This window comes from Bos grunniens, chromosome 22 (assembly GCF_055505025.1).
Source record: "Bos grunniens cultivar Pamir isolate PY7600 chromosome 22, Bosgru_T2T1.0, whole genome shotgun sequence".
In the NCBI taxonomy this organism is placed as follows: domain Eukaryota; kingdom Metazoa; phylum Chordata; class Mammalia; order Artiodactyla; family Bovidae; genus Bos; species Bos grunniens.
The window spans coordinates 31,163,259-31,176,692 of record NC_141186.1 but is presented as its reverse complement, the minus strand read 5'-3'; the positions used below and the strand labels follow the sequence as shown (position 1 = coordinate 31,176,692).

Genomic DNA, 13,434 nt, shown 5'->3' with positions numbered 1-13,434 from the left:
CTTGGCACAGGTCCTCGCCTATTTAAACTTCTATCACACCATTGTTGAAGGCTCAGGCCTTTCACATGGTTTGCCTGGTGGACGTGTTCCAGCTCCCAGAAGGGAGCAAGTGCACCACGCAAAATACTGGAGGAGCCCGCATGTTTCCAGCACCTCATCTGATACTTTAGCGCAGGGGTGAAAACATTCCTGGTACTCGTGTTGTTGGCCACATCACAAAGGATTTCAGACTGGTACCTCATCCATCTTGGCTCATAAATGAAATGGAGCCTCCCGGTCAATTGTCAAAAAAAACAAAAAACAACTCCACATACCCCCTGCTTTTCTCCCGTCCTCCATGTCTCCTACAAAACCATGCCAACCCCACTAACAATATCTAATCAAAATGTTTAAAATGCAAAGTAAAATGTGTATAAAAAAAAAATGCACAGGGGCTGGAAAAGGAATGTAATAAGGTTAAATTTTACAAGCATAATTCCATATGTTGAAAGCATCTTGTAGTTATGTCAAATACAGATGAAGCTATAAATTACCCCAGAATCAAAAGTGTCAAGTTTCAGGCTAATGCTGAATATATATATACACAGCTTCAGAATTCTTATTAAAATATGAAAACACGCTAAACATAGAAAAGCTAACAACTGCACCAAAAGTAAGACAAAGTGTTACTAATGTCTGCCAACTGGTATTACTCACCAGGGCAATCAATCACATATGAGCAAACTTCTATGGCAGGCAACCAGGAAAGCTGAAACCCACCTCTCCCCCATGGTTGTCTTATTTGTGGTTTCTTTCGCAAAGATTCTACTTTATTCCATTGGCTTGCTGTTAACCCTGAGAGGGCATGGTTAGCGAGGGGAAAACATTTATTCAATTACAATGTCTTTATTTCTACTTAAAACACATACAAAACTGTCAGCAACAGACAAATTAGTACTTCAGGCCGAAGCGTGTGCTCAGTTTATCCTATATTTGAATTCTAATAAATTATATCCATGTTATTACAAAAATGATAACTGACATGCTGTCAGAGCTAGCCATGTAGATGCATGGAAATATACATAATGCTTTGAAAGCTGTCACATTCAGTCCTGTTGTAAACATCACGCTCGTTTGCTAAACACTGTTGTTGTGGCTTTGGTTGACTGTAGTTTTCCCCCACTTAGAAGCCCATGATTTTGAGTATATCTTAACTCTAGAGAAAAATAATGTCTCCCTTAAGAGTTTTAATGATCTATCATGAGATTCAGCATAGCATATGGAAGTGGTTTCTTTCTAAAATATCCTAAGCCAAGTAATAATATGGGCCTATTTGGTGAAGTCAAAATTGGTAAACAGCTTTCCAGTGTACATGATGACATTGTTTCTGGCACTTGTAAAGGAATCGTCTTCAAAATTTGGTGAAACAGTATCTGCTTTTGCTAATTTGCAGTTGGACAAATTAGCCAAATATGGATTGGCCCAAATGGGTTGGCCAAATGGGTTGGCCCTTCCCCAGAAATTAAAATAACTATCAAAAGGTAAAAAGGGAACTTAACATGAATAGTGGTGAAGGGTGTGTGTTTCCTGGGAGAGATGTTTTTCATCACCACGCATGGCCATTCCATGCTGGATGCTGGTGGTCGAGGCTGTGCCTGCATGGACAGCATCCTCTAAAGCAGAAGTCAAACAGCAAAAAATAAGTGTGATGAATATGACCAAATGAGGATTCCTGGGTTCCAGGCTTATAAACATTCAGAGTTTTAAACAAAGAAAGATTAGATAAGAATGTGTTCAGAAGTCTTCCAAAATACTCTAACTGTGAGGTATTAGTAATGCTTGGGGAAAATATCTTGAAAGTTTTACCTAGAGCACACGGTTGCAAGCAACAGAAAGCAGTTCTGTTAATCTAACTAAGAGGGAACGAAACCTGAGGTGAAGACTCACAGAATTAATGGCTAACTAGAGAATTTGGCTTAGAAATGGGAAGAAGAGAGGACTGGAGAGCAGGAACCAGAATTTCATCACAGAAATAGTATCATGAGCTGGCTGTTGACTCCTGGCTGGTCTTTTCATCCTTGTGTTATCTGCTAAAGATCTACAGTTCTGTGAAACTGTCTGTAGCTGGTTGAATTTAGGTCTTGGAGCTACTGCTGGTCTCTCTCCAAGTGAGGGGAAAGTGAAAGTGATCCATCATCATCTGCAGTGTACAGCCATCACAAGGAATTGGCCTTCCACCCCATATCTTTGCCCAGAGGAAGAGGTAATATCCCCTGCAAAAAAAAAAAAAAAAATGAGGTACATCAAAAAGCAGGAATGGGTGTTAGCCTAGAGATGACCACAAGATCTGCTTAACCACTTCTTGCTTGTTCAGAATCTTGGAAAAGAAGTGCCTAACTTTTGAATTAATCAAACACTAGTAGTTTTCTTATAGTACTGTATGGATCATCTTGCTGCTTCTGGGATGCTTATTCTCTGAGTTGTGTCTGGCTTTTTGCAACCCCATGGACAGTAGCCCGCCATGCTCCTCTGTCAGTGGTATTACCCAGGAAAGAATACTGGAGTGGGCAGCCAACCCTTCTCCAGGGGATATTCCAGACCTAGGGGTTGAACCCATGTCTCATGCTTGGCAGGCGGATTCTTTACCACTGAACCATCTGGGAAGCCCATTGGTCGTCTTCACTGTCTAGTTTTAGATCAATTCAGGTTCTGGAACTGCCTATGTCATACTCTTTAAAGGAAAAGTTTTTAAGGGTATGAGTGTAAAATTCTTGATTTGGAAAAGATATTTAGGCAAAAATATTCCTAATGTAGTTGCTAAATTTATTCATTTATAACCAAATGTAAAGTATAGGGATAAGAAAGGTATAGGTCTCACATCAGAGATTCTGCCTCTAAGAATTTTAAGTTCTGTTGTTTAATTTGTGTGAAAGTCATGCAAAAAAAAAAAAAGTCACACAGAGTAAAAGACAGATATGCAAGTATAAGAATTGTACTAAAATGCAGTGTACAGTCTTTGATCGAATCCTAGGACAGAAAAAAAATGGTGAAATTCAAGTCTGTGCTTTCATTAACAGTATTATTCTGAAAATAATCTCTTAATTCTGTTAAACATTCTCTGATTATGTAAGATGTTAACAGAAGGGGAAAGTGGCTAAGGAACAAAACAAGAATCCTCTCCACTTTCTTTGCAACTCTTTTGTAAGTCTAAAATTATTATTTTTTTAATTTTATTTTAATAAAATTATTTTTTAAATAAAAGTTTTTTTCTTAATTGAAAAATTCCATGCACATAGTAGGTTTTCAGTGTTAGTTTCATCCTATTAATTTCCCTTTCTTAATCTTGAAATATTTATGTTGATCAGTTTCCTAAGACAATTTCCTATTGTCCCTTTTTAATGAATCTCTCTGATAGCGCCCAGAACAAAAAAGGTAAAGAAAAGAAAAAAAAAAAAAAACAAATAAAACTGAAGAAAAGCCTTAATCTAATTTTGCTGTCCTTTGTTGTGAGATGAATTTATTCTTTAAGAAATGTCTAGACACATCTCATCCTGAGCATCCTAATACTGGCATTACAGAAATCCAGTGCTAAAATGACAACATATGTGTCTAATGAGTTCAATTAGGTAGCTAGTTATTCTTCCTTTTGGTTGTACTTATACACAAAACTAACACTGTGTCACACATCTTGAGGATGCTATAGTTCATCTTTAACGGATGGAATTTTGTTCTTATTTTGTTAAATGTTACATTTACATAATTGTGTATGTCATTGGTGTTTATGAGGATACACCAAAAAGTAAAAGTTATCCTACCTCAAATGCAGAGAATTATTAGTCTAAAATTATAATAGGTACTCCTCACAGTGATAACTCACGCTGTCTGAACCCAGGAACCAAATAGATCTTAGATAATGAGGGTTGGTTTTCTGCTGCTGCTCTAAGATTAGTCACTTATTCTTTGCACAGAAGTTCCACTAGTGTCAGGGATGACTTTTTTTTCTTTAAATCGCAGAGTATATAGCTTTAGAAATTCCTGACAGGAGGCCAGCTGACATTGCTTATGGTTATTTTCATTTTGTACAGTTAGGTGCCCTTAAAATTTTATTTCTTGGCTGTGTTATTCCATTCAAGTTGAAATCACAAAGCCACTCTTGTAAAGTAACACCTGGTGATTGAATAGTTAACTGTAGAACTTACTGTTGTTGAAATATTCTTATCTCTAGACACAAAGATATTTATATGAAAACTGCATTCTTTGTGACAAACCAGAATCTTATTTTGCTGTGGCCAAATGCAATGGACATCTGTTGTTTGTTGCCTGCCCAGCGCATATTCCTCCCTTTATTATTAGCAGAGGCTGCGTTTTAGGGGAGGTCCCACCCCTATAATCCCCTTATGGTTTTGGGAGGACCCTCATCCTCACCCACATTTGAAGAGTGGACCTGTGACTCAGACCCAGCCAGACATTGGAGTCTTTCCTCTTGGCCACAGAGATTGGCTCAACATGAGTGTATGATCCCAGCCAGACCAAAGAGATGCAATTCGGGGAATCATACTGGAATGCCTGGAATAAAGGAGCTCTTTTTCCTGGAAATGAATCTAAGATGTCAACCTGAAGCCACTTGCGGTGGGGGGAGGGTGGAGCCTTGTGCAAGCCTAGCACGGTAAAGGAAGGACAAAGACCAGATCTAAGGATGTCCTTCCAACAGTACATGGATCCACCCATCCTAGAGAGAAAGAATCTTTTCTTCTCCCTTGAACTAGTTTAAACCAGGTTTATGGGTGTACGTCTCTTGCACCTAACATAGTCCTGTCTAATTCACAAAATCTTCATGCATATTCTTCTCCCTTTAAGGAATCTAACTCAGGTGAAACAGGTATTCCCTTTCATTTCATACATATATACGAAGTGCAAACAACACAACCAATGAAGTGTGTAAAAAGATTTTATTAGATGTAATGCATGCCTTCGAACAAAGGTGTGTGGAAAACTAGAAATTGGTTGACTTTTAGGGAAGAGAGAAAGTTTGAAATTCCTGTTGTCTTTTCTGTAAATGGAATGTTAATGGTTTTTTCTCATGGAGTACAATTAGTAGGGAATCCCTAGAACATGATGTTTAAGAGCATGGGTTTGGGCATCAGAAAACCTGGTTTAAAGTCTGTTCTGCATTTTGCTCATCATATGACCTATAAATCACTTAACCTCTGTTAGCATTGATTTTCCTATCTGTGAAGTTAACACAAATAAGCCTAGATCATACCATTTTTCAAAGACTGAGAAAATGCATACAGATTATATATTATCAGTCCATCCTAAAGGAAATTAGTCCTAAATATTCATTGGAAGGATTGATGCTGAAGCTGAAACTCCAATACTTTGGCCACCTGATGCAAAGAACTGACTCATTTGAAAAGACCCTGATGCTGGAAAAGACTGAAGGCAGGAGGAGAAGCGGATGACAGAGGATGAGATAGTTGGATGGCATCACCAACCCAATGGACATGAGTCTGAGTAAACTCCAGGAGTTGGTGATGGACAGGAAGGCCTGGTGTGCTGCAGTCCATGGGGTCACAAAGAGGTGGACACGACTGAGCGACTGAACTGAACTGAGCTGATGCCTGAGTATATAACATTAAATGGTAGTTTAAAACATTATATAATATGTGATTCAATATAGTTTGTCACCAATTTCAGAATCTTTGGCTTGGTTTCCAACAAGAGAAAGATTATTTTAATTTACATCTCCGGCCCATATTTTATTTCTTTGCATCAGATTCCATGTAGATGTACAATTGCATAATGGCTCTGGCCACTTGAACTTCTTGCAGACACAGAAAATTGACCACACTCAAAACCAAAACCAGTGTTTCTCCTTTGGCCCAAATCCATATCTCTTTTTGAAACCTCAATTTCAGTGAAGGTGCCATTGTACACCCAGAAGCCTGCTCACTCGCATGTCAGATCAACCACCAGGTTAGTTCAGTAGTCTTACAAGTGTCTCTCTGCCTCTTTTCTTTTACCCCATGAGCTGCTTTCCACATTGCAGTCAGAGTGATCTTCTAAGTCAACACACTGTCTAGAAGCCAACAGTGGTTTCTCACAAATCTTAGGATAAAGGCCAAACTCTTCAGCATGGATTCCCTTCACTTTTGATCTGGGTTCTTCATCACTCACATCTCAGCTCTTAACCCTGCCCAGCCACACTTGCCTCACCATTCCATTCGTCCCACCCTGGAAGCTCCTCTCAATCCTCCCTTGTTGCCCTACTTTGCATTACAGAGTTGGCATATGTGGTTCCTTTTGCCTGAACAAGTGCTTCATTACCTGTCCTTATACTCCTTCCACTGGTTTAATTTTACTTATCTTTTATGTCCCTGCATACACAGAGGTAGCAGACTTCTTCACATGCTCCTTTCTCCACCCATGACTACATTAGATATTACAACAGCATTGTACTTTCTGACCACAACGTCTGCCACACTGCATTTCACTTCTACGTGGATACGCAGTTACAGATATGATATAGTAGAATTACCAAATTCATCATCTATTCTGGTACCAGGAATTCTTAACCTGATGTGACAAACCTCCAAACGACTCATAGATGGAAATCTGGGGAGGTGGTGGGCAGTTATGGACTTGGGGGAAAAAAATGAATCTTTTTCTCACTAACTTCAAACTGAATTTATCATTTCCCTCCAGTGTGGATGGAGGCAACAAAACAGAGTAGTGTTAGAAGTGGTCTATGACTTGGTCAAGAGTAAGCAGAGACAGTTCATAATACTTTAGAGTTATTTCTGATCTCTTGAAATATTTAGGCACATCCCTATTAAGGTAGTCATTAGTTGGGCCACAAGAATTTAATACATTGATAAACATATATGCATAAATTTTTGAAATACTGAGATAATTTCATTATCATTTGTTGTTATTGTTCATTTGCTCAGTCGTGTCTGACTCTTTGAAACCCCATGGACTGCAGGATGCCAGGCTTCCCTGTCCTTCCCCATCTCCCAGAGTTTGCTCAAACTCATTCCATTCTGTCGATGATGCCTTCCAACCATCTCATCCTCTGTTGCCTCCTTCTCCTCCTGCCCTCAATCTTTCCGGCATCAGGGTCTTTTCCAATGAGTCAACACTTCACATCAGGTGGCCAAAGTGTTGGAGTTTCAGCTTCAGCATCAGTCCTTCCAATGAATATTCAGGATTTATTTCCTTTATGATTAAATGATATGATCTCCTTGCAGTCCAAGTGACTCTCAAGTGTCTTCTACAGCACCACAGTTCAAAAGCATCAATTTTTCAATGCTCAGCTTTCTTTATAGTCCAACTCACATATCTGTACATGACTACTGGAAAGAACATAGCCTTGACTAGATGGACCTTTGTTGACAAAGTGATGTCTCTGCTTTTTGACCCTCATTATCATTTTTTATAGTCCTCTGCATTTAATCTCCTTAAAAATACTATCCCAAGAAGGAATTCATAGGATTCACCAAACTTCAAAAGGTTTTAGGGCCCAAAATCGGTAAGAATTCCTGCACTTGAATCAAAGCTGTGTGAGGCCAGACCACGTTTGACTTGTTCATGACCATATTCCCAGGGCCTCAAACAATGTATGGCACATTGCAGGTGCTCAGTGAGTATGTACTGTACTGAACTGAGATGAAAGCTAGACTGATTTTAATCCAGCATTATTTAGAAGTACATGCCCTATGGATCTGGACAGTTCACTTGTCCCTGGAGAAGGTGGCCCCTGTGGTGGTGGATGGCTTACATTCTGATTGGCGGTATGTCAAGCTGATGTCCTAGAGTTACTTGGGATAAGGTCTTGCTGAAAATTTGGCATTAAAATTTAAAAAGACATAATGAGAAATAGTAGCCAATTCTTCTCCTCTATAAAAAGCAGCTGGCAGCATTGACCTTGAGTGACACAGAGACAGGTGAATAACTGTCACTGGACAAGTATGATCTATTTTATACAGTCCTATTTTTAATTTGACCTGGAGCCAATTTTTCAACTGGACAACTCTCATGCCAACATCTGCTCCAGCCTGTGTTCTTTTATACATCGTGGGCAGCTTGTGCACCAGGGGAAATTGTCAGACGGTGGCTGTGCCCCTCAGTTCATTTGCAGCTGGCTCTCCTAGATTATCCATAGAAGTGCTTCCTGATCAAGCCACTCCATGCACATTTCAACTGACAGTAGTGGCTTTGGAGTAGGCTCCTGAGAAGATCATTTTTTTTTCCTGCAAAAGTATTTTAAAAGGTAATGCAGGTCAAGGACCTCAAAAGACCCTCAGATCCATATCAAGAGACCTCTGAAAACCCCTTCCTGAAGTAACATTGGATCCATGTGTCCATCCATTCAACATGTTTTTGAGAACCTACTATGTGTCAATAATTTATTGTTTGGGGGCAGGGTGAGTAAGTAAATAAAGAGGACTTAGGACAAATAATTATAGCTTCTATCTGTGTCACTTTTCAGGACTGAACCAAATGGTAGGGGCAGTGGCAGACATATCCCTTCCACCCTGTTTGTGGCACCTCTATGAGTCCCCCAAACTCCTTCAGTGTAATGGATTTGGTCTCTAACATCTCCAAAGCCTACCAGGCAGATGGCTGACATTGCCGAAGGAAGAGTCATAAAGCAGAAGGATGATTCTGTGGCTGGGAATTTCATTGATGCCCATTCACTCAGGGAATTTGTGTTCACCTTTCATCAGTGATGGTAACTAAGTCCATGTCATACCCTCTCCAACAGTTTGGTAGGAACTGTGTTGTGGATTCTGATTTTGTTGTTTGGCTCAATAGGAAAGGACTGTGTAATCAATTAGCAATGTCAGGCATGGACTGTCCACGGGAGAATAGCATTCCCCTCATCACCCTGCATCCTGTCAGCATCTTGCTTTACCTCCGTCTCTTTCAGAAAGCAAGGAAAGGCATGAACACACTGCCCAGCTCTGCTCTAAATCTCCAGAGGATTTAGGATTGGTTAAGAAGTCGGCAGCTTTGGAAATTATACTGTCACAACTTTGCCTGCTCTGTGGGGATCTGTACACTTTTGCATCTCTCTCTTGCAGTGGAGATCATTGAAAAGCCTGGTCTAAGAGGAGAAAAACATAAAAATAGAATTTGTTTTGCAATAAAACTAGATAGATCTACAACCTTCCATGACCTGCCCTCCGTTTCATAAGTTGAGGGTCAATGGAAAGTAATTATACCCTTACTGCTCTAAATAAAATACTCCTTACTTTAGAGATGAGTTCTCTAATGTTGCCAGGGTTTACATTTTATTGTGGGAGACTTCTTTAATCAGGAAAATTTGTGTACTAAGGTAGTGGAAAAGAAAACTGCCGAGGCTGGAAACTGGAATCATTCACTGTTAGAGAAAATTTGTGTAAAACCCAGTTCTTTTTGTTTGTTTGTTTGACTTTGTATGTTCTTTGATGAAAGAAAAGTTATAATATCCTTTGCCTGAATTGCTCCATATTTTTAATGAAATATTTCATACTCACAAGCATGTCTCTAATGTATACACAAGATATATAGGTAGCAAATATCCATGGAGCTATCATCTCCTTATAGAAAAAGTCACACTCTGAAGCCCCAGCATGTCCCTAACTGATTGGATGCCCTCATGTCCCTCCCTTGACCCTTGCAGAGACAATCGCCATTTAGCCATCTTGATTTTTTTTTTTAATGATTAAGGGATATGATCATTATAACTCTTTACTAGGAAAACTCATGAAACTTTCTCATTGAAAATACTCCAGACTGGCTAACCATGATTTAACTCTCACTTCTTCTGATTTGTGTTCCTCTCAAATTGCTCAAACAGCCGAGGTTCTTGGTATTACGGTCAACCATGTTTTATAAATGAGGGTGAGAGGTGAGGAATTCTTGCCCCTGAAGTTCCAAATGTGACCAAAAATTAGGAAACCTATGATTGGCAGACTTTTCTGAAAGGGAGTATTGAGAGACACAGATGGATGGATGTGTAAGTAAAAGCTGAGTTTCTTGGCAATTGTATAAATACAGTATTTCAATCTCATCTGTAGAGGTTGGTTTGTATTGTTTTGTTAAACACAGATGTCAGAAGGTCCAGTCAGGACCTTCTAAAAATGAATGCTTGGAGATGGAGCCCAGATAGTTATGTTGTATATATTTGTGCATCTATTTTTACATGTATATATACCCACATGGTGAATGTGATTGAGATTCTGGTTAAGAATCACTGGTGTGAAAAAGAAGCTTTAGATTTCTCGCACCCCTTTTTCAATCTGAAATTACTTCAGTGGTTCCCTAGACCTTTAGCTCTTAGCTAGGCACCATGGAAAACATTTAGATGCCCTCAGAAAACATAGAGTGAAATAGAGACACTGTTCCACAGATGAAGTGAAAGCTGATGATCCACCTGACTGTTTCAGGGTAGTGTACAAGAGTTCAGCCAAGTGTGACTTAAAATCCAGCAGCAAGTCTGGATATAGGCAGTCCGAAATAGTTCTCATTGCTCAACCATCCTATCAGGGCGCAGGCTGTCTAACTTCCACACTGTCCTTAGTGAGTTAGAATGTATCCTCATGCTTGAACCTTACGTCTGCTCCATCTCCAGATATCACAGCCATGTTTCTGGCACAAAGAAGAGAAAGAAGACAATGGGTAGTTGGATAAAATTTTTAAAAAGACTTGCCACTCAAGTCTGACCTTTTAAAATTAGGAAAACAAAGCTTTCCAGGAAGACCTACCCAACAAATTTCCACTCAGCAGCTCATTGGCCAAAGTGTGTCATGTGTCCAAACCTAGCTGCAAGGGAAGCTAGACATTTTTCCTAAATACCTCCTGCCCCTGACTCCCCTGCAATCAAAATCAGAGCTCTGTTAACAAAACAGAAAAGGAGAATGAAGTTGTGTAGGCAACTGAGGCAAATCTTCTTTGATGGAAATGGATGTGGAATATGGGAGCAAGGGCCTGGACCCAGAGAAAAATAGGATGCTTCACTCTTTGGGGAATTCACAGCTTATCACTCCATCAAAGGAAACTCTTCTTCTGCCCATTTGACTTAGGATTTGGGTTAATGCTGTAGTACTCTTACCTGGAAAATCCCATGGATGGAGGAGCCCAGTAGGCTGAAGTCCATGGGGTCGCTCAGAGTCGGACAGCACTGAGCGACTTCACTTTCACTTTTCACCTTCATGCATTGGAGAAGGAAATGGCAACCCACTCCCGTATTCTTGCCTGGAGAATCCCAGGGACAGGGGAGCCTGGTAGGCTGCTGTCTATGGGATCGCACAGAGTCGGACACGGCTGAAGTGATTTAGCAGCAGTGTAGGTAATGGCCTTGTTCCAACTATACACATATTGACTTCCTGACTCTCAGCACTCTTTTCAGGCTCTTACTGTGCACTTCAGCGACTTGCACAAATGCCAACAGCAATGACTGCATCCTCAATAAGTGTCCAGTCCATAGTAAAGGATATGTTTTACCCTGGTTAACACAGACATTAGCCCGTATGTATGCATACAGTTGCCTCACTTAAGCCATATTATTTGGTTTATAGGCTTTAATTAAAAGAAAAAAAATGCTAGTAAGTGGTAGAGTTCACGACTAAATGTGTGCAATTTATGCTTGGTACAATCTGATTTTGGAGGAGGAGGGTCTTGGGAAGGAGATTAGAATGGTCTCAGGCAATATATTAGTTCTGATTTTGTTCCCATCCAAGCTATGAAAAATATATTGCTATGTATTCTTACTACATTTATTATGTTTGGTTTAATTTAATCATAAGCCTATTCTGAAACTGCCTTCCTCCTATAACCAAATTTCCTGGGTTTAATTACTTCTTAAGGACCAGTTAATTTGGGTTTTTTCTTTTGCCCTGTCAACATGCTGGCCCTTACTTCCTTAAGAGATTAATTTAAAATTCTGGTGAAAATTTTGGTTTTGCCCACTATGCAAGGCTATCATTCAGAATGAACTGGGCTGGAATCACTCAAGATCCCAAACCCCCTTAAAGCTGGTAAGAAAAAGAGAACATTGGATATCAGAAATATGATCACTGAGTACACCAACCCATGCCCCATAACTAAGCTGCCTGCTGGAACTTATATGAAATTAGATTTTGTTATTGGTATTCAACATGAGCTATTATGTTTTTCTAATAATAACTTCAATAATAATATAACCTTTGTTTAACTTGGGCACCTGGTTTGCTAAATGAGACCCCAGCTGTCAGTGAAATACCTACCTCAGTATAGGAGTGAAAAGTTAATAAATTCATAATATGAGTAAAGAAAATAATAATAATGCTTTGCTTCCCTCCAAGGAATTCAAAGCACTGTGTAGGTACCATTTCATTAATCTGCATATAAATCTTAGGTGCATGGTAGGGAAAAAAATGTTTTTTAACCTTAGAAGAAACTGACTATGGAATTACAGGCTGTTTTGACTCCAAAAGAAACCCCTAACTCATCTACTTCTCTCCATGTGCATGGCATCCATATGGTCCAAGCTGCCATCAACTCGCCTGAATTACTAGTCTTGATAAATTTCCCTGCTCTCAGTCTTACCTCTCCATAATCAATCCCTGACAATCAGAATGTTTCATTTTTCACTGAAATCAGATATCACCCTAAGCTTAAATCACTTCAGTGGTTCTTCATCCTTTGCTTTTACTATATCTATCCTCTCATATTCGACTTCCTTTCTTTTCCTGCAACAAGCCAAGAGTTTGACTATCTCAGGACTTCTCAACTCCCTGGCTCCACTCTCTAGCACATCGGGTTTTAGCGTGGCTGTTCTGTTCTCTTCCTTCAGATCTTATCCTAATCATCTTCTCATCAAGACTTTCTTGATTCCTACTCAGAGTAGCTCCCTCCTCCTTGTTACTCTCTACCCCACAAGTATTTCTTTTCTTTACCACATCTATCTCATACTGCATTTATCATTTTATCCTCCTCTGTGTTCATTGTTGATGCTTCTTCCCCTCACCCCACCCACAACTTGACCATAATCTCCTGAGACGAGGCATGCTGTTGGCCATATTCTACTGGTGTGTCTCCAGGGCTTATTGTGGTGTCTGAAGGCCAGGAAGTATCCATAAATGTTTTTTGAATGAATGAATGTTAAGGATCATTGTTTTCTGTGCCTTGCAGAACTCCTCCCCTTCTTCTCTTTCCCATAATCACAGCTAAATTTGGAAGGTATGTCTGCATTTGAGCATACTTTCTCATGGAGATAAACTGGTTGAACACTTGTTTTCCACCCAAGCTATCTGCTGTGCCTTATGGGGACCTCTTCTTCAGGAATGCCATGTTCTCCCTCTCTGCAGTAAGACCAGTATCCAATCTCTGATCCTTGAGAAGCTCTGTAGTCATGCCAGGTTCTTCTGTCCTTCTGACAAAGCTTGGGTGCATGCTGAGTTGTCCTATAATAAAGAAATCCCTTCTTCT

General features: G+C 39.8%; 1 protein-coding gene across 30 annotated transcripts in view; it reads left to right on the top strand.

The window, feature by feature from the left end:
• LOC147348250 (uncharacterized) overlaps nucleotides 1–13,434 on the top strand; it is an 888,338-nt gene that overhangs the window by 725,408 nt on the left and 149,496 nt on the right. The gene's annotated exons all lie outside the window — the stretch shown is intronic.